Source organism: Gallus gallus, chromosome 11 (assembly GCF_016699485.2).
Source record: "Gallus gallus isolate bGalGal1 chromosome 11, bGalGal1.mat.broiler.GRCg7b, whole genome shotgun sequence".
Lineage (NCBI taxonomy): Eukaryota > Metazoa > Chordata > Aves > Galliformes > Phasianidae > Gallus > Gallus gallus.
The window spans coordinates 8,515,262-8,536,022 of NC_052542.1; the positions used below are offsets into that span (position 1 = coordinate 8,515,262).

General features: G+C 40.9%; 1 protein-coding gene and 1 non-coding gene across 9 annotated transcripts in view; both read left to right on the forward strand.

The window, feature by feature from the left end:
* The window catches only part of ZNF536 (zinc finger protein 536), a 326,681-nt gene that overhangs the window by 231,698 nt on the left and 74,222 nt on the right, over positions 1 to 20,761 (forward strand). The window lies entirely within an intron of this gene.
* Positions 6,984 to 7,046, forward strand: MIR1789 (microRNA 1789). The gene has a single exon (NR_035290.1). It is a non-coding gene; the product is annotated as a microRNA 1789 (primary transcript).

Here is a 20,761-nt window from a genome sequence, read left to right on the forward strand (position 1 = left end):
CTCTGTATTTTACTGCAAAAGCTGTATGTGTTTTCTTAAAGGAACACACATTAGTATTACAACCTGCAGTAGCAATGAAGACCAAATAAAAACTAATCAAGAACTGACCCATAGAGTGATTGAAGGTCCATTTTGAAGCCCTATTTTGACAGAGTATGTACTTTAGATTGCTTCCCCCCCTCCCTTTCAAGCAGTACTGACACGTTTCTGTACTTTCTGCCCTGCTCGGGGCATGATCCCAAGCCCAGATAAAAATCCTGTGGCAATGCAATTGTGCTGAAGCTGTTTTGTTTGAGCAGCCCTAGGCCAGGCTTGTGGTTGCTCTTGCGTAGATGCACAACAACATGGGAACTATGTGCAGGAATCTGCCTTCTCTTGGGGCCACAGGTTCAGGTGCTCAGACAGAAGAGGCTGTGGGAGCAGCGAGTTGGTGGCATCTTCTCCTTGAGTCTGATGTGGTAATGACAAGGGTGCGCTTATGGCCCTTGGGCCTGCCTAACTCTTGTCCCTCTGGATGGGCACTTTCCTGATTAATGAAGTGTTCCACCTTCTTCTGGAGTGGGCAGAGGCCACGGCTGTCCCTCTGCGTTGGATGGAGCAGCCCCCGGTACCAGCCGGTGAGATGCTGGGTAACCTCAGTGTAGGGCTGCCTTTGGGTGGTGCTAATGGTGGTGCTGGTCTGCGTGTCTCCCCTCTGGCCTCTCCTCCAGCCTCCCTTCAAGCAGCAATGCCCACAGTGCTATGTTTTACCATCAGAAGAGCTGGTTTTGAATTTGCTTCTCAGCTTCCTCGCTCTGTCTTTTTTGTTTCCTACTCCTTTTTGGGTGATTGTCTGAGCAAAGAGGCATTTCCCCTTGCTGCAAGCCACTCCTCTCCCTGCTCCCGGCACTAGTTGCTACTCCAAACAGGACTGCAATAGCTGGAAGGCATTGGGCTGAGTCAGATGTGGGGTTTGGCACGCGGGCTGCTGGCCATCGAGCATTTTATTAAAGCGAGGCTTTAATGCAGGTTCACTCGCAGCGTGGGGATTCTGCAGTTGATGTTCAGCAATCAAATTCTGCACTGCTTTGTTTTATTTACCATGAAAATAGTCTGGGGTGTGAAAAGTCAGTACTAACTGTGCTCGGGATCAGTGTTTGGAAGGATTTCAGAAATGTTGTTAACTTTCTTCTTCTTTCCATCGCTGAGGTGTGTTGTCGGTCATTTTATGAAGGTGCATACTTAAAGAAAAATAATAATCCCACAAAAACAGGCCGCAAAACATAATTTAAAAGGTCAAAGCACGGTTGTAAAGTTAAACAGGTGCAGAATTCTGAACTAGGAATCTTGTACAGTATTTGTGCCATTCGCACTCAGGCAGTACCGGAATATTCCAAGAGACGTTTTGGGGAAATTTGTAAAATAAATGCGCTCCCTGGCAGAGACCTTGTGTGCCAAGTTTTAGCCTGGGCTGCATTTTTACAGCTGAGTTATAAACCCCTGAAAAACAGGATTTATAATGGAAACGCTGACACAACCTTAACCATAGCGGTGCTACCCGGCGCTGCGATAATATACTGTACGAAGAAATCAGTTCATTAGTTAGTTATAAACAAAGGACAGAGATAGTAAATTACAGTAGGTATTTCAGCAGTTTTCTATATATTTATGACACAAAAATATGCAGCTGCATTTTATTTCTTCAGACAGTATTTAAGGATTTCAGATTTAATACAGATGAGTTTAGTTATGCACGTCGTGCATTTCGGTCTTGCTGTTCCCTCTCGTAGTTTTATTCATGGTATTTTCTTCTTTCTCTGTTGCTCATTAGAAAAATGTTAAAAATCCATTTTCATCTGATTAATAATAAAGCTGATCACATGTAACCTAATTTTCATTCACTGCTGCCCCTGTCTGTGGAGTCATATACAAAGTGACCTTTGAATCACCACTGGGCCCATAAAGCACAATAAGCACCATTGTCCTGTCAAAAATTGAAGATGTTTTACATCATTACAAAATTTAATGTTCCATCTTTTCAAATGCACTACTTTTCAAAGGCCACATTCCAATTGAAGCTCATTAAAATCAGACTCAAGTTTCCTGTGGTGGGGATGAGAAAGAGTTTCTCATGCATTCGGAGTAATATGAATCACTCTTTTAAAACAGATATGGTTACATATTAGTTTTGAAAGGTACAGTAACTGCTGAGCCTCCACTGTCTGCAACAGTGAGGCTTTTGTACTTATAAATCTAATAACTGCCTCCTGATCCCTTGTACTTCATCCACACTGTATCCTATTTACTTATGAATAAATCAACTTTCTAAATAAAATTGTTGTTCAGAAGTTCAGGGGTTGAATTATAGGAGTCTCTGGCTCAAAGCTTCTATTAAGGTTTTAGCAGACATCTGTGAGGCTCTTGTTAAAAGTCAGCTTCCCTCAAAACTCTTTCTCCCATACGTTGGGCTTGGAGGACCAAACCCTTCCGTGGAGCAGTCATCTAAAGTCTGCTGAATCGCACGGAGGGTGAATTTGCCTCCTAGTCTGATGGGATAATTTCTCATAGTGTTTTATTTATAAAGCAAACAGAACTTGGATAAACTGACGGCTGAGATGGGCTGCGTGCTGGTGAGCCCATTACCGCGCTCAGAGGAGCTCGGGCTGCTGGCAGCACCCGGTGCTATGGAAGCCTATGGAACTCCACTGCCACCAATAAAAACCAGCCACAAAAAAGTTATTTCAAGCCTTTCAACAGTTAATGTTGCACTGCTGCATACGCACATGCCTCAGTCCTCCGCATACGAGCGTACAGACTGATACCCTATATAGAAAGCAGATGTATATAAATATTATTGCACATTTTGTTTACTGTAGCCATTACGTGATCTCACATTACACGGTTTCATATACTGGTCACGTGAAATATAAACTGTGCTGCAAAACACAGCGCATTAAACACTTTATGAAGAAGATAGACACAAATGTATGGTGAATACTATTTTCAACTGTTGACAGACCCTGAACGTGTTTCCTGTAAGTTTATGATCATGAAAATACAACTATAATTTGCCAGGCACTGTTGCAAGTGAGACAGAATGAGTGGGAATGACAGTCTTTTATCAATATTGCATTAAGATGCTATTGCATTTTCAATATTCCTCGTATAGCTCATTAACGTGGTATATTAGCATAACACCACGTGATAAAGGCAGGCACATGCAGTTCTCACATTTTGAGTTGTAATGCTTTTAATGCTTACAGTGATGTAAAAGAGCGCAAGCCTAGTCTGAGGTCTGCAGATATCAAGAGCTATATAAAAGGGAACTATGATATGGATCAAGAATACGGGATACCATATGCTGGCATTCCTACCGATATCCCATTAAGCATTGAGATCTTGCCAGCTACAATTCAATCGTATTTTTCCTTTAGCATTGTACAACACCACGTATTCTCAGATCTCGTATTCGGAGTTTTATCACTGTGCTGCGATAATGCCGAGTGAAATTCATTAATTACCATCATAATAGTGATCTTAACCTTGTTAAGTGCACAGCTAGAAGCAGGTTTGGTTGCTTCGAACAAATGTGAGTCACGGGGTAAGGCTGCTCTCCTTCAGCCGGGGCCTGCTGCGGAAGCACGTGGCACCTTTCCTCCCCGCTCTATAAAGTATGTACTTTCTGACTCTGCAGTTTACAACTCATATGGAAGCGAGTAAACTTTGTGGCCTGCTAAGGGCCACTTTATGAAGTGCTAAAAGGCTTTAAACCTCGCAGGGCTGCCAGGCCGAGGGCCTTCCTGACAGGACGGGAGGCTCTTTGGGGTGAGCCTTGGGCAGGTTCTTCTCCAGGGTGGTGGGTTCTGGATGGCGGTGCTATTTGAGCTCCCTCAAGTGGCCGTGTCTTTGGCCTCCCACACCTCTTCCCATTTTGTAAAGAGCCGTGCATCTCCTCTTTGATCATAACTTCTTTTTTTGACCTCCAGCCTCTGGAGGTGACCTCAGAAAGTGAAGAGCAATAGGTTGTATAAAATAAAACTTGAAATGCTTTGCTTGTTCTGTCTGGCAGCTGCTAAACTGTGCCTCTCCTGCTTGTGGGATCAGTAGCGCAATCCCAAAGAACGGGAGTTGACATTGCAGCACTGACTGCAGTGCAGTTCTCAGGTCAAAGTCTCAACTACAGTAATTGGTAATGAGCATCTGAACCTACAACAAAAAAGGGGCCGCTTCTAATTCTTGGGTAATCCTGGGAAGAAATGAGGGGGAAAAAAAAAAAAAATAGGAAACCAAAACCAGACTGCTTTTCTCGTTTAACCCAGCTTGCACTTACTGAATCCATAGCTGATATTGAAAGTACTTGAAAGGATTAGGGTATGTTATGAGGCATGCTGTGGCATAACAGTTACTGAGCAGGCTGAACAGCTACTATACATCAACCAGGAGAAGAAGTGGAAAATACTGACGGCAGAATTCTGGAAAGGTCTCTTGCAGGGGGCTTACCTTAGCCATTTATCTTGCCCCCTGGGCAGCCTGGACTCATGGGAGACTGTATGCTGGTTTGTGTCTTTATTCTGCCCACCTTCTCTTTCTTTGCATTGCTGATTGTTTTGTAGACTTTTCACAGTGTGGAAATACAGGAGGTCTGCACGATTACTTTGAGCCAAAACTTTCGTTCAGTCAATCCACAGCTGTCTATTTTAGGATGAGGCATTTAATCTTCGTTTTCTGAGAACTTTATATTTACATACTTTATTTGCCCCCATTTAATTTTCTTAAGCAAAGTCTATAGACAGATATATCTCTTAGGACCAGGTCTTTATTATTTCTCATTTAGAACATTCTGCTGCCTACAATGGGCACCATTAAAAATTCAGCATTTGCCCTCATCGGTAATTACTCTGAATAGGAAATAGCATGCTATTGTATAGCAGGATACAGTGGTTACAAGAAGACTAAGAGCATGGCATGGTACTCCTCTATGTATACTTTTAATAATGGTAGTTCTGAATCTGCCTTTAGTCTGTATTTTCTATCTTGTACACTTTCATAACAGGGGATGCAAATGCAGACAGGCAATTTCTTTTGGCTTTAATGGGCTTTTCCCAGGAAAACAGAACTTCTTACATCGTGTAAGCTTAGCTTGCAGTAGGTGCATTAACAGGGTCAGTAAAGGTGTTACGTCTACAGAGTACATAAGAATGAAGTTCTAAAATTCTCTAATAGGCAGAAAACTTTCGGGTGTTATGAATGGAGATTTATCTTGATGAGCATAAATACATTTCAGAAAGAACTTACTGTGTGATTTATGTGTCAGGAAAACAAAGAGCTGGTATGCAAGCAAAAGCACGTTTTGGGAGAGGGTTGGTTTGCTCTTTACTGGTTGTTTCTTTTAAGGAAGTTTTTGCACCTTATATTGTAGAGGAACTGTTCTGCTCAAACAGAGAAGGCAGATCTGCATATGCATTTCAAACTTAGGATTGTACATAGTGGAATGGATGGCAGAAGAACTTAAGCATTGAAAATACAGACTTGCTAACTTGAAATCCAATACCAAAATTAGATTTGTAACTGTGTAAGGAGTACATTGAAGTACTGGTAACTGAGATCCTTCAGGTATGCAGGATTTTGAAATGACAAGAATGGTGCTGTTTGTACACCACGTATCTGACCATGTTCCTGCCAGAGAGCAAAAAAAGTCTACTGATAAATGCTTCAAAGTCTTCCCTGTCTGTTCAGGAACCCAGAAAATACTCAGCTCCTCCTGCCCATCCCATGTACCCTGCTTATTTTTCAGCAGAGCAAACCAGCTGGGGCTTCCAAACTTCAGAGTCCATGCTGGTGAGATGACTATTGCTGCTAGGAGCATGGAAGTCGCTCTCAGAGACGATGTGTTTTCTAACAAGAGATCTGGATATGCAGGGAAGACTTGCATAAACTGGGAGTGAAAAAATCCGGTAGGAATTGCAAATGTGGCCCCCACTGATGTTAACGTAATGTAACTGATTAGGGCTGACTCATAGGCTTTAAGGAGAGTTCAAATAGAGAACAACTGCTGAACTGAGTTTTAAACCGAGGGCAGCTGTGGTAGAACAGAGCAGGAGGGGGTATGCGTGTGTATGCATTAAGGGCAGGTGGGAATTCTACAGTTTTCAGGGAATATAGCAGACATTTTTTTTCAGTCGGATCTTCTTTCCTACTTTTAATTTTGAAGTTCTAAAGTTGTGTAGCAATTAACTGAGCAGCGCTGTCCAGTTAGAAGCTGAGAGAAACAAGGGTTTATTGAATGGCAAAAATGTGACTTTTCAGAGAAAAAAAAAATGGTTCCGTGCTTTTTCTCTGAGTATAAGAGCATCCAGCTTAAATAGAGTATTCAATTTTTAATGAATTGGGCTCTTAGTGTCCTATGATCTATGGATGAAGAGCTAAAAAATTATAAATGTGCACACACAACTGATTGGATTATACATGGCATAGTTCCTTTGGAAGATATCCTTGTTTGTTTTTTCCATTTTCTGGTTAGATATATTCTTGATTATGGACATAAGCTGGTAAATGAATTGCAGTACTTTTAATCATTTTCTCAAACATCTTTACCTATTTAAATGAACTGTATTTTAACCCAAGTAGATATGCCTCTCTCCTACTCATAGAAGAGTGGAAGGTTTTAAAATGATCTAATATGGGACGGTAGTTAGCATTTATTTAGCATTAGTATTTTCTAGCCCAAGAAACATTATATAATAATCTATAATCAAAAACACTAAAAACCCGTTAACTGCTAAAGTCTGCTTCATTCTAACATTACAACTAAAACTCATTTATAAGTAAATGAAAGTCAAGAGGATTAAATTCAATTAAAATTACTTTGAAGTATGGGGGGAGAATGTTTCACGGTGATATAAATCAACATATTGTTATTGCCTTCTTTTCCTTATCCGTTAAGGGTCTCTAAAGCAAAATGTAGTCTAAATTATACATGGAGAACAAATAGAGAGAAAAGAATGCCATGCACCCACAAGCACAACCAAGCCCAAATGAAAGGTTTGGGTGTACTTGCGGATGAATGGGGGGCTTTTCTGTAAGCTTCGCAAGTCAGAATTGTGGAAGGTTTCTCCCACTTGCAGCCTCCATACCTTTATTGAGTGCAGTATAAATAGAAAGCCAATTAAAGTACATCTTTGTTACAAGGAAGGCAGAGACAAACAAAAAAACCAACATCATTTTAGTGTTACATGCATTTTTTACTGAAAGTAGGATCTCAGCAGAGAAATTAACTTTAATAATCTATGGATTACAAGACATATCAAACCTTCAAAGCGTTGCAGTGTTAGATCTATTCTCAAAAGGGTTTAAATTGCTTTAATAGTTAATAATAAGTGATATGACTCATTTTTCCAAGTAAATCAAAATCGTTTGTCATTTGTTCATCTGGTCTCCAAACCTCTTAATTAAGGCGAAGAAATTCCTTAGTACCTATCGAGCACCTCTGGGCTGTGTAATGCTAAAATGTACTTAGGGGTTTTTCTACTTCTGTTCAACATTTTACTCTTAGGACATAAAACCAATGAGAAGCAGAGAGCAACATTTTCAGTATCTCTGTAGTCCAGCAAAAGTCAAGCCCCACGTATGACAGCCCCACAGCCTTATTCGGTGCACTTCTTGCACTGTCAGTTGATCTCTTCATCTTAAACACATATGGAGCACTTGGAAATCCACCCATGTGTGCACAGAGATGCAATTCACTAACAACACGCTGAAGAAGTTTTTTATTGAAGTAGGGCCCAGATCTATGACCATCTTGGAATGTGATTTTGGTCATTCTGAATCAGCAGCTGAAAATTTCACAAACTCCTTGCTTAGCAAGTTTACTCCCATGAGCAAGATCAGGATCATAGGAAAACAATGCTATTGTTTTTTAAGAAAAGAACCTCACTGTCTGCTTTAAATCATATATTGTTCCCACAGGTTTCAATTACTTCACATAATGAGATAGTGCCAGTTTTGAACAATGGCACAGCTCTCTGTCTTGATGGCTCTGGTACAATACTTTTAAATGAATTATCAAACGGATCAAAACAAACATTGTTCCTCTCATTATTGCACTGCAACTTTGTCATTAGCAGAGCTAGAATCCGCACAGCAAAGTATCAGAGGATGCGGATGCTCTCCATGCCCAATACTCCTCCAGCGGGCTCAAGTTGCTTCTTGGTGAGCCCCATCAGCAGTATGTGGTGCTGGCAATACTGCCTACTCCTCCTGGATGAATTTCTCAGGGCAGGCAGGGTGCCCTTCAGCCAGTCTGAGCCCTGCCTTAATGCATGGAAGTGTGGTAAGACCTGGGGTATTTCCTCGGCAGCGGAGATTGTACAGGCTTCCTACTACTTCAGCCATTTCTAAAGTGGCCCAAACCCGCTCAGTGTTAAATTTGTAAGATTCAATAGAAAGACATGGGGTGGATAGGATGAGAAGGCTTTGTTTTTTGATATATTTTCAAGAAGAGGTTTTAAAGTAGAAATCACTCTTTAGACCTGATCATCTGTCGTAAGAATCAGTCTGTAGAAAGCATCGCTAAAACTAAGAGAACTGAGCAGCAAATTTAAACCGTTCAGGTATTGAAACCGTCTCTTCAAAGTCCACAAAAGATACAGACAATTCACTCTTAAACTCTAGTGCAACCCCTGTGACTTTTCTGTCCCACGCTGAAATCAATAGGGGTTTTACCGCTGAGTGTAGTAGGGTTGAGCTGTGAGTGCCAATCTCCTGCTCAATAGGAGACGTATTGCTGGTAGAACCTTCTAGGGTAGTGTGAACTCCTGCAATTTTGCTGTTGCATTAATTACATTTTGCAAGTATTAACTTAGGCTAACTGCACCTTAGAAATAATTTGAATACTTATAAATTTAAGTATTTATTTTCAAAGTAAAATTAAGACTCTATTGTCTTGCAACTAAACCCAACTTGTTATAACACTCCAAAACCCTGAATATGATAACCTTTATTTACAGATAGCAATAAGCATATTTAGCAATTTTATTATTCATGACCCTTGCACTAAATATCATAACCAGAGTACAGATGTGTGAGCATTTCTATATGGAATTCACTGGAGTAATTCTTGTAAAATAAAAATAGCATTGTATTCAGAGAAATAATATGTCCATATTTAAGAAGTGTGTCTTAGTATAAACAAAGAGACCACACAGTGTTTTTTTGAAAAGCCCTACGTTAATAAGAAGCTTCATGAATAGAAACAAAGCTCTAAAAATGTGATTTTTAGTGTTAACATTTATTTTCTGCTGCATGCTTATATTCTTCCATATATAGTCCTTATATTTTATTACAAATAGGAAAGAGGCTGCTGCGTTCTTTGTGTGAACACATAATCGGTGAAAGTGCAATTTGTTGAACCAGTTGCTCCCAAGAAGTTAAACCCAATCCTTTGTTAATAGCCTCTTTATTTGTGCCTGCACCAAAGATGCAGATTATCAGATAAACATCATATTCAGACTTCGCTCACTAATTGACTGAACAAGAATCGGTCACACTTTACGTACCATTCCATAATGGATTTTCATGTTTGTGAACCCTAACTGGCTGTGGAAATGGAAAGCAAATGTCGCATAATCACAAATAACATTTTTTTTTTTTCTAAGAGAAAAAAGGAACAACTTTTTTCTTCTCAGTTTGTCACAGGCTCATCATTACAGGCAGGTGATGAATGAGTGCTTAGTGGTCAGATCAGCTGTCTTGCTACTGTTTGGAGTATTTTTTAAATGATTGCTAAAAGTCACATTTTTCAGTTAGATTTTACATGAATAATTGATACAGTAAAGTGACAGTGAAAGACACAGGTATAATAGCTGAATCATTTTTTCACTTTTTAGAGGATATATACCACTCATTGAGGCATCTCGCTATCACCGTATTAGGCTAGGTTTCTTTTTACTTGTATATCTGAAGCAGAAGCTCTCATTAAACATATTGTAAAAAGACTCTTTTATGAAAATGCTATCAAGTATTTATAACTACAGCACCGAAGATCAGAGGAGAATATTGTTTAAAATCTATGCAACATAAAACTGGTCAGAAATATCAACATCAATCAGTGTCAAAATTAAAACCGACTCGAATTTGTTTTCTTTTTATTTTTTATTCGAGTGGGTTATAACAAGCAGATACTCATTTTGACAATCTTATTTGCTGGCCCCACATTGCAATAAATCAGGAAGACGCTGGTAATAAAGGGAAAATGTTGACACTACCAAACCAGCAGAAAAAAAAAAAAAAAAGCTGTACTAGAAAAATAAATAAATAATTAATCAAGTACCCCCACTAATATGCACAAAATAAGAACCTTTTTCTCACCTGGAAATGAATATGAAAACTGGGGAATTGTCTATGACCAGTTCTAATGCCTTCGGCTTTTTGAGGAAAAAAGAAATCCGCTCTGGATTAAAGGTTATTAGATACTCCCAAGGCTGAGCAGTAGAAGTGCGACTGTGTATTACGTAAGTGGACACTTCTTCCCATACTGTAGGTGGAGAGATTATCTCAGATCTCTCAAAGCCAAAAGAAGAGATAACATATATTCTTCTGACATTGGCACCCTTCCAAGAGAAAGTTGTAACAGGCCTAACAAAAGGAAAAAAAAAAAAAAAAAAAGCCAGAACAAAGGGTGAATGGCATATGGTGGTTTTTCTACAATATGGTCCTCATCCCTTTTAATACATCTTTGGAAGACATAAGCGAAGCACTGTGATGTTGTTTTCCTAAGATATGACAGGTCTGCATTATACCCTAGGATGAATGACACTTTATTAATAGTATTAATATTATTATCATTTATTCATGAGTACTGTTGCTCCTGGGAATGCACATCCAGGCTAGATTCCTGCATGAGAACTTTATTTCACTCCGGTTGTGTGACTGGAAATTCAAACTGGAAATCAGTAGTCTAGCTCATGGACTGACCATTTTGTGGTGTTTGTGCTTCACTGAAACCTGATGTCCAAAAGGATAGGGGTGAGCCTAACTTCTGCTGACCGGGGTCCTCACTGAGATCCGGCAGACTGCCTTGAACCCTAAGTTTTCTTGCTTTAGCGTGAATATTAGTGATTCAGTGGGATGGCACTCAGCTTTCTCCCTCTGTACCACCACTCTGTGCTGGACATGTCATGTGCACCGTATAAAGCTCCATGCACATCACCTCCCTCCCTCTGAGATTTTCTGGGTGAGATCACAGAGCCCCAACATAGATTTATTGTGTCAAAGCCCTCACTCAGAACAGTAGGTACTGGGGAGGAATACCCGTATCTCGTTACTAGCTGCTCAGGTATTAAGAACAACTAAATTCTCTCAGCTGAAAGAATACTGGGAGAGGATCCTCAAATATTCTCACTGTGGGATACCAGATCACATTTTGTACCTAATTCTCCTGACTGCAGTAAAAAAAAAAAAAAAAAAAAAAAAAAAAAAAGCATACAAAAATGTACTGTGAGTATAACAAAGTAAGTGCTTTGACAGTGTTTTAGTTAAAACATGATCTCAGGAAATGAGTACGATAATGAGCAATTGACTAAAAATTCCAACATATTGTACCAGGCCCTGAGAAATAATGCAAAAGCAAAACCCTTTGTAATATAATCGCCAGTTCTAGACTGCTGGCTGCTTATTAATTGTCTTCGTGACACTGGAATTGTTTGACCAAAAACGAGGCTGCGCTCTCTTAGCCATTACTCCTGGCCCTACCTTTGCAGGGGATTAAGGGAGGTTTGGGAGATGCTAAACTGCTCTGACACTGGCCTGCTCTTTGTACACAATACTTGAAAAATAAACCTCTTCCAAATAAAACACTTGTAAAGAAGTTACTACTTTTTTAGCCTCCCTAGTGCTGCTATACAGTGATGCTATTGCAAATAAATTACCAAAAAAAAAAAAAAAAAAAAAGCCCAAATCTTTGTTTTACTGTTTTTGTAATGAAATTATATGGCTCTTGAAGCTCTTCCATTGAGACTCTGCTTGAGAAACCACAAAGCTAGGGATTTGAGAATGTATTTAGAGGATGTTGACTTTATTTTTCCTAAATCTATCTAAATAACTAAAAATATCATAATTAATTCAGGAGTCTACAACTGTCTTTTCCTTCTCTTCCAAAAGAGCTCTATATTCACAGGATTTGCTCTGAAATACAGAAGTAGTCAGGGAAGTTTTGAAACTCCCTCTAGGATCACAAAACGTTGGCTATATCTCCTAAATCACGTACAATTGCAGTGCCTTTGAATTATGGTTGATGGCTTAAAAAAAAAAGAAAAAGGAAAAGAAAGGCAAAGGATGAAACTACTAATTTTGCATCTGACTCCAAATATGTAGATTTTGTCCATTTGAATATAAAACTCTTTTTCTACATTAACATATTAGGATCTTTCCTTGGGACTGCACCCCAAATGAGTCAGATAGTCTGCTTCAGATGAAGTTAACTAATTATATTACGCTTTTATCTTTGCCTTCAGGTAACTTCTCATACCACCATCACGTAGAGAGTGGTAAAACCTTTTATAGTAATATAATTTATTTGGAGCCTGCTACTAAAGGGCATAGCAGCACCTGAAAGAGAACTAAAGCCAAAATGTTACTAAAGATTAAAATCTCATGGGGAACTCTTTTTCCTCTTGATGAGCACGCTTGAGAATCCAGGTGGGAAGGATGGACCTAGGCCCAAGTAGTAGTGAGTACCATGCTGTTTCAAACACATGCAGCTGGGAAAGTCAAAATACAGGCTATCGTTCAGACATCTTTCTTTCATGTTGTTCCCCCACCCCCCATTTTTTTTTTGTTTGTTTGTTTTTAGTCTGTGTATATATAGTGGATCGTGGCTACATGCATTCAGGAATGCAATTTTGCCCTTTCTAAGAGGATGCACATTGCCTATCATCTATTATATAGAGAAGACTAAATTTGTTGCCTCTCTTTTCTATTTATTTATGAATACAAAAAGGAAAGCCCTGTCACAGGCCATTTCAGAGCACTTGACTTCAGCTCTGTTCAGATCCTGCTGGTGGCAGCACTACTTGGTCCCTTAGCATTGGGTTGGTCCCCACTTAGGAAGGAGATTGTTAACAATGAGCTGGTTTTTGGTTATTTTCTGTGTTATTTGCTGTATGCATTTGGCTGCAGCTGAGGTAGGTCCCTGACCTGCACCGTCCTGGCCGTACAACTAAACTGTGGAGGATTTTCCAGCATTATTCTATTTTAATCTATATCTAAAAATACAAAACACAGAGGCCACTCAGTTGTTATCTTTAGAGTATTTATTCAATTCCACCTGAAAAAAAATTAGCAGTTTGATACTGAGGTGATATTAAAACTAACACTGAGGAAGGATCTGTAGAAGTGCTGTGAACCCGGGCCATCAAACATTATCAAAGATATTCATAACCTCAGCAGCTGATGCTCTGATCTTTCTTCGTGACTTTTGGTGAATACGCCTTCAAAGACAAACAAGCATATTGGTGCGGGCTGGGAGGGAGGCCTGTGTCTTACCTCACAAAATCAGGTCAGCTGGTGGCTGTCTGCTTGCTATATTACAGCAAGCTTTTTTTCCTTCAACTTCCATCCCATGCTTAAAATACCACCAGGATTAAAAATTAGAAGCTCTGTCCCATTATAAACCAAACTGACCTCTATATTTCAGCCATGCTGCTGAGGTCGGTGTGCAAATGACATTGCTCAGGTCTCAGCACAATTCAGCAGCCTGTGTTTTGCATTAGTGAGCCACTGCACCTGACACCCGGCTACTTTAAAATGTGCTGTGTTTTTACACAGGTAACCCTCTGCCACCATCCTACTTCTCAGAGATTTCTCTCCTTTGTGTGTGGATATTGTGCAAGTGCTAATGGCAGGTGGGGTGCGGCAGTGCTCAGTAGGTAGGCCTCAGTGCTGGTGCTCTTGGAGGGACCTCTGAAGGGGCATGTTTGGAGGGATGGTGCCGCAGCCCACCAGGACACCCTGGCTCACCAGGGGCAATCCTTGGCCTGGCAGCCAACAAAATCCAGAACTTCTTAGAGTGCACCATGCTGGCATCGGCCGGCAGAAAGGCAGCAGTGGTGGCAGCTCTTTCTGGTGGCCATGAGGTCTCTCCTGAGCTGAGAAGGACAGAGGGCCTTGCAGCAGTGCCTACCCCAAAGCCTCACTGAAGTAAGGCCAGAAGAGGTCCCACAGTCCCTACAGCTCAGTGGTGCCTCTCCTCTCCTCCGGATATTCCAAACTACCAGTAAGAGAGTTTCCAAACAGTTAATTCCCTGTCTTTCTTCATGCCTTGCAGCATTTAACAATGCTATTGTCATCCCAGAAGACAAGAGCACAGAAGTAGGAGTTTCCTTTCTTTGTAGCGTCTATATTTAATTCCCTCTACAGTCCATTTTAACTCCTTCCTTCCTGGTCAGATGTTGTCCCCTGTGGAAAATGGCTGTGCCATAGCCCTGTCCCTCCTACCTGCACAGGCTTCTTTCACCATCCCAGAAATTACATCTTTCTTCTAATTAACGTCCAGAGCCCCATCTTCCTTCCTGCTGTCCAGGCTGTCCCTTGCAAGCAGAGCAAGGGGCAGTGGGATGGAGAACACTGGCCCACAGGCCAAGCTTGAACTCACAGCTCCAAAATCTGGTTCAAAGGTCTGTGTTTTGTGCCCTGTGGGTGCCTCGCTAACCACGGTGCCATGGCTCATACCGCTGCCCTGCACCAAAGGGACTTGCTGAGGATGACTGCCGTGGATTTGAAGATGCCTGTGCGTAGCTTGAAGGACCATGAAAGGCCTACAGATAGCTCACAGGGAATCATGTTAAGATACTTCTCCCAGTGATCCCTCTTACAAAAAAATCCCTTTTCCTTGATCCAAAATGCTGTTTCACTAACTCCAAGCGTCAAAAGGATTTTATTCTTAGTCTTCTGTTTCGATCAGTTAATTCCCACCAGGGCTGAGGTAAAAATTGTCTGTGGGACACACTGTTCTTTCTTCTTATACACCTAATGTTGCTGTGCTATTTTGGGCAACCATTTAAATAAAAGCCAATTTGACTAAAGAGCAAATATATTCTGTCGAATGACGGCAAAAGGGCAGAGCTTGGGAAAAAGAAACAAGAAAATGCAAGGCATTCATTTTTCCTTTGTACTTTTTAATAAAAGAAATTCTCTTGCAGCTTAAAGTGACACATTAAAAGATGTATGTATCGTGGCTTTTAAAAACACAATTAGATAACACCTTGTCAAATACTTATATTCTTTGTTGACAGCCTTGAGTACAATCACAATAACAGCACAGCTATTTCAGCATGTTTCTTATTCAGTTGCCATTGGCAGAGTCAGCCATTTTATAAAAATGTTACTGTTTATCACTTTAATCATCAATCTACATCTAGTCAAAACAATAAGTCAGAAGGAATAGTAAATTATACTTGTGTAGCTCTGATGAGTTTGAACTGTTTTGCTGAAATTAACTGCAATAATTATCTATTTTTTCTAAAGCTGTTAAGAAGTTCTGGATTAAAAAATAAAAATAAAAATTGGATCAGAGGGGGCTTGGCTTTTGCCTGTTTTATAAAAAACTTTTCAGTAGGCTCAGAAAAAGTCAACAGCAAGTCTTGGTTTTGCTAAAGGTGAAAGAAAAAGCACACGCAGCTCCCTGTTTTGGTGCAGGGTAGGGTTTAAGGGCTTCCGCCTGCAGCAGAAGATGCCCCCAGCCCAGGGCAGTGGCAGTCACTGAAGTGCTGAGTGTCCCTTCCCTGTCATCAAAGCCTCTGCATTTTTTTATTTCATGCCTTTTAAAATTTAGAAATATTTTATTTCCTTCCTTCGGAAGGACATAATTATCTCTTTTTTTAGCTGGATCCCAGTTTCTTAGGAATAATGTCATGAATCCTATGAATGCATTTTATATGTCATACATGTGTGATCAGTAGGTTTTTTAGACTTATATACCATAGACTATCAATATTACATTTGCTGCTCCAACCAGGAGGCTTTAATAATACAGATCTAACTTTTTACTCTTCTGCAAGACAAGGCAGCAAATTTAGATTCCTTTAATCACATGAAAAATGATGGATATAACTAGGGGATTGAATTTTGGAAACAATGCGAGGACAAAAGAGTTCCTGATGGGATTCTATAAATATTAACAAAGAATATTTGTCTTATCTTCTGCTAGCAACCATTAAGTATTTAACCCTATTCATGGAACATTTTCTATGTTAAGAAAGCTTTAGTTTTTGTCTCCCCAAAAGGTTGTCTGTCTGTCTATATGCCTAACATAATATCTCTACTGCGTTGCCATAAAACTTTGACTGTGATTGTTCATTAATATATAGTGATTTACTGAGCATTTATTTAAAACTAAAACAGATCTTTATGAATTTGTTCTCATTAGTTACTAAAACCCCCATAATACGTGAGAAACCAGAATTTATCAAATCCACAATCACACCCACAATCAAACCCCACACATAACATAACTTATTTTTGTGGGGAACTCAGCAGAAATATTCTGGAACCCAAAGCAAAACAAAAAAATCAAGTGGTAAGCTTGAGGCAAGTTGCCAGCTTTGCATAGGTGTGAAAATTTCTGGCTCTTAACAAAAGTTTATTTGCAGTTATTTGCACTCTGGGTTGCTTTTCCTGCCTGGTGTGTAAACAGTATGTGTTTTTTTTTTCTTTTCTTTTTTTTTTTTTCTTTTCCTGTTTGGGCTCTTTATGCTTTATTGCTAGCCCAGGTTTCTGACCTTATGCAATTACTCCCAGAAGCGCAACACCTGCCCTTTGGGTGGACGTGAGGGTTCAGCTTCAGCTGAGCTCTGCCCCATAGGCTCCTCAGGGAAAGCAGTTCTCCCTACGTGGAATGACTGATGGCATTGGAGGGGAATGCCACCTCTTCATCTTCAGCACAGCTTAATTTCCCCCATCTGGCAGCACGAGCCTGCTGGGAATGACACCAGACGGAGCTCATCTGTGCACGGCAGCACCCGGTTGCTCTCCAGGAGTATGGTTTCCACGTGGGGTTGCAGGCAATGGCACGTGTGGGCCCCCATCCCTCCTGTGAGTACTGCCATGCTCTTGGGCTGCCCCTTGGGGTGTGTTTAGGGCATTCTGTAAGGCACCTTGCTACAGCAAACATCAGGGTCCGACTGAGGTGCAGAGAGAAAAGTAAATACATTTTGTTAGTGGACGTGTCTTGTGCTGTATGATTCTGATAAGAAAACTGAGTTTAATTAAGGACAGTTATTTAAATGGAAACTGTTAATGCTTTTAGGCTGAAGCTGAAAGATTTGTTAAATTCCTCTCATGATTGACTGGGGAGCAGAAGGAGTGCTCCCCACCTTGCCTGAGTGCTGGATTGCAGCTAGGAATGGGGAGGGACCTCGCCTGTGCTTCAGGAAGCTGTGGGAGCTACTTCAATGGCCAAAAATAATTTCGAGTACAACACATCCGCATACAACAGAATAATTCTTGCTTCTCTGCTGACCCCCCTCTCTTCAGCTCAGGAAAATGGAGAACTAATTTAGCTTCTTAAACGTAGGTGTTGTAATCATTAATAAGGAAAGTGCCAATAAAAAAAATCTGGTGATACTATAATGGGGGAGATAAAACACTGCAAAGAATAATTAGATGCTAGCATCAAAATACTGCATGAAACAAAAACAGTAGGGTGTTTCAGAGAATCAACATTTAAAGCATTTTTGAATTTTATCTTTACCTGCACTCCTTAATCTTTTATTTTGTCTTTTGATTTTCCTGCTATGTGCCATGTTCCTCTTTTGTTTTATTTTCATTTGGCTTCTTCTTATTACACCTCCCTCTAGCTTATCCCACCCCTAAGATTTTTGTACTTTCAGCTCTTTCTTTGTTAATGTTGAATGCAAATGTAAGCCTGTTGACAGATTTTTGGGAGTTGGGAAAATGTCTGAAATCCTAAATAGTCAGGATCACAAAGCCGAGTGATGGGATGTGAGTCGCAGCAATTGGAACCCATCTTAGTTGGCTGCGTGTGTTGCATGAATCCCAGCAAGCTGTGTTATTTGCCTAGGCATCAATTTTAACTTTACTGGGGATAATCATGGGGGGACGTGGGCAGAAAAAGGCATGACCGAAGCTGCTCTTCAGGTGAGAGGTGTGGGGTGAGTTTGGCAGGGGGCTGTTCCCAAAGCAAGCCCTGGCCATTGCCTATTCTATGCAACTGTGTGTGGCTGTGGAGGGTGGGAGAGCGACTGCAGTCTTTGCTGTAAGCTTTAGCAAAGAATGGGAAGAACTTGGTGCCTGTCTTTCAAATTCATGTTTTCAGTTTTTGGAGGGGAGGGGTTGGGTAGTTCTCCCTCTGCAGGTGACTTTAAGATTCTAGGGGTTTTCTGCTGAGTTATAAGGCAAGTTCTCAGACCTGAATTGCATTGCACTGTTCCTCATCCTCAGGCTGGTGAAATACTGGAGGCTATGTTCTGGCAAATTGCAGAGGAGGTGTACATGCATGTACTATGTTGTGTCTAACCAAAGACCCTATGGTTACATACCAGTGTTAGACCAGGCTGTCCTGGGACAGAGGAGGTAGACAAGTAGTCAAGCAACCTGTAGGAGGCTGCTGTGAACCGTGTGTTGAATACAAACTCCTTATCCACGGAGAGTAGGTGGGCACAGATACAGGTAGCCCTGGAAGCCGAGCTCACACCAAGGCATTTGTGATACAAACTCTTGCCACTTCTGAGACTCAGAGTCTCCATGCTGCAAGACCTGTGCCAGATAGACAGACCTGCTACGCCATGCCTCCTTTCAGTGACAGTCACTAGTTAAAGCACTTCTTTTATAAAATGGCAATTGATAGATACAGATGGGGCCATATTCTGAGGTTTTTGGTGTCTGGTTAACCCGACTCAGGGAGCTCACCAAGAAGTTAGAAAAGGGATCTGTTGCCACAGGATGAATGTGGACTTGCATATTTTTATCCCGTTGAAGGAGAGGCATTCTAGTCTTGTATGCTGGTTCTCGTGCTGAAAATAAAACTCACAGAATAGGGCATAGTACTAATTAGAAACTTTGAATGGAAAAAGATCATCAAATATAGAAACCTCCTGAATATGCTTCTTTACATGCTGAATGTGTTGAAACAGAAAGCGGAGAACGTTGTCTTTATGAGCATTTCTACGTGCTATAGATAAAAACTAAGCTTTCAAATAAATATTTCAATGCAATTCTTTTATATGCAAACTGTGTGTAATACAATCTCTTTGCTAGAGGAAGAGATCTTGGTGTCCCGTAGCTATGTGTTGCAGAACAGAAACTTGTATTCATGGGCTAGTTCTTTAAATGCACGCTCATAAGACTATGTATGAGTAAAACTGTGGTCTTTGTTCACTCCCATTTCAGCAAATGTGGTATCTTTCCATCACCCGTCAGTGCAAGCACTGCATAGAAGTGTTATGCACCAAACTATTTCAACAATGGGAGCGAGCATCTAGAACTTGAAAAGAGAAGGCAAAGGGGGAGGAGAACAGGGTGGTCTGGATGGGAGTGTGATCAGCAGAGCTCAGGGTCTGGCTGGAGGTGACACGGTCTGGTGTCAGTTGTGGAAGAGGTTCTCAAAGCTCCAAGAAAAGCTGGACATCCCCAAACCGTTAAAGGTAATGGAAATACAGTATTTAAATCATAACTAGACCCATGTCTATCTGTAAGTAATAAACCTAAAAGTTAAGACAAGGGATTCATTATCCTAAAGCTATCACCTGTTTCCTGTACTCCATTTTTTTTCTGGTGACTGATCTTTTCTCCTGTTCTCATCATACTTGCCACATCTCCGCTGCATGCCAAATAGGGATCAGTGACTTTATTTTTAAACGTGAGCTCCCTATCAGAGCCTAAATTTATTACCCCTGTACAGAAATCAGACAGAACTTTCAGGGAATTGGTAACCCCCTTACAGAGCTTTCTGATTTGCTCACCTGATTTTTTTCAGAAGTGTCAAACTGCTACGACCACATTGAATTATGACAGTCACAGAGCATCAGAAAGCGCTGATTTGTTTAATTTTGTTTCTGGAAGTAGTTGCAGAAGTAGTTGCTGTGCACTTATGCCACAGCGCAGGCTTCTGCACAGGAGCCTCAGCATGCTTCAGAGCAAGAGATTCAATGTGGGACCGCCAATCCCATCAATCTGCAGCTGGGGCGTATTACCTACTGCATAAATCACAGGCTGATGTGATTTTTCACATTTTCAGTGAGGAATTATTCCAGGCTTTAGACTGTGTACTGTAGGTCTTAGGGGTGAACTAAGCACAAGAGGCAAAAGGCCAAGAGCAAATGCTGGAGGGCTCTGAAATGTCCCTCAGGTGGGAGGCAGCTGTACGCATCGCGGTGCCTCTTCTCCAGCCTGCCTACATCTTAGGCAGTCTCCTAGGGAGAGAGCCCTGTGCTGGATTTTCTGCTGAGCTTCTTCCAGTGATAACTTCTACCTGCTTTTGGCACAGCCTGCATGGTGCAACGTCAGCCCAAGGGAGGACTGGGGACTGGTGCCTCACCATGCAGGTGGGAGATGTCCTTTACTTGCTTGTGGCACAGAGAGTCTTGGGCTTTTTAGCCATCCCATGTCCTGCAAGTGGAAACTTCTGCATTTCGAAAGCATGCTGTGGTCCTTTGTTTTTCCTCCTCTTTTCCCGTTGCAGTTTTTTTTTCCCCTTAAATTACAGTAAATTGTTGTTGGTACAATTTTCCTTTCAGTTATACTCAAAATAGCATTTTATCAATGTCAGATG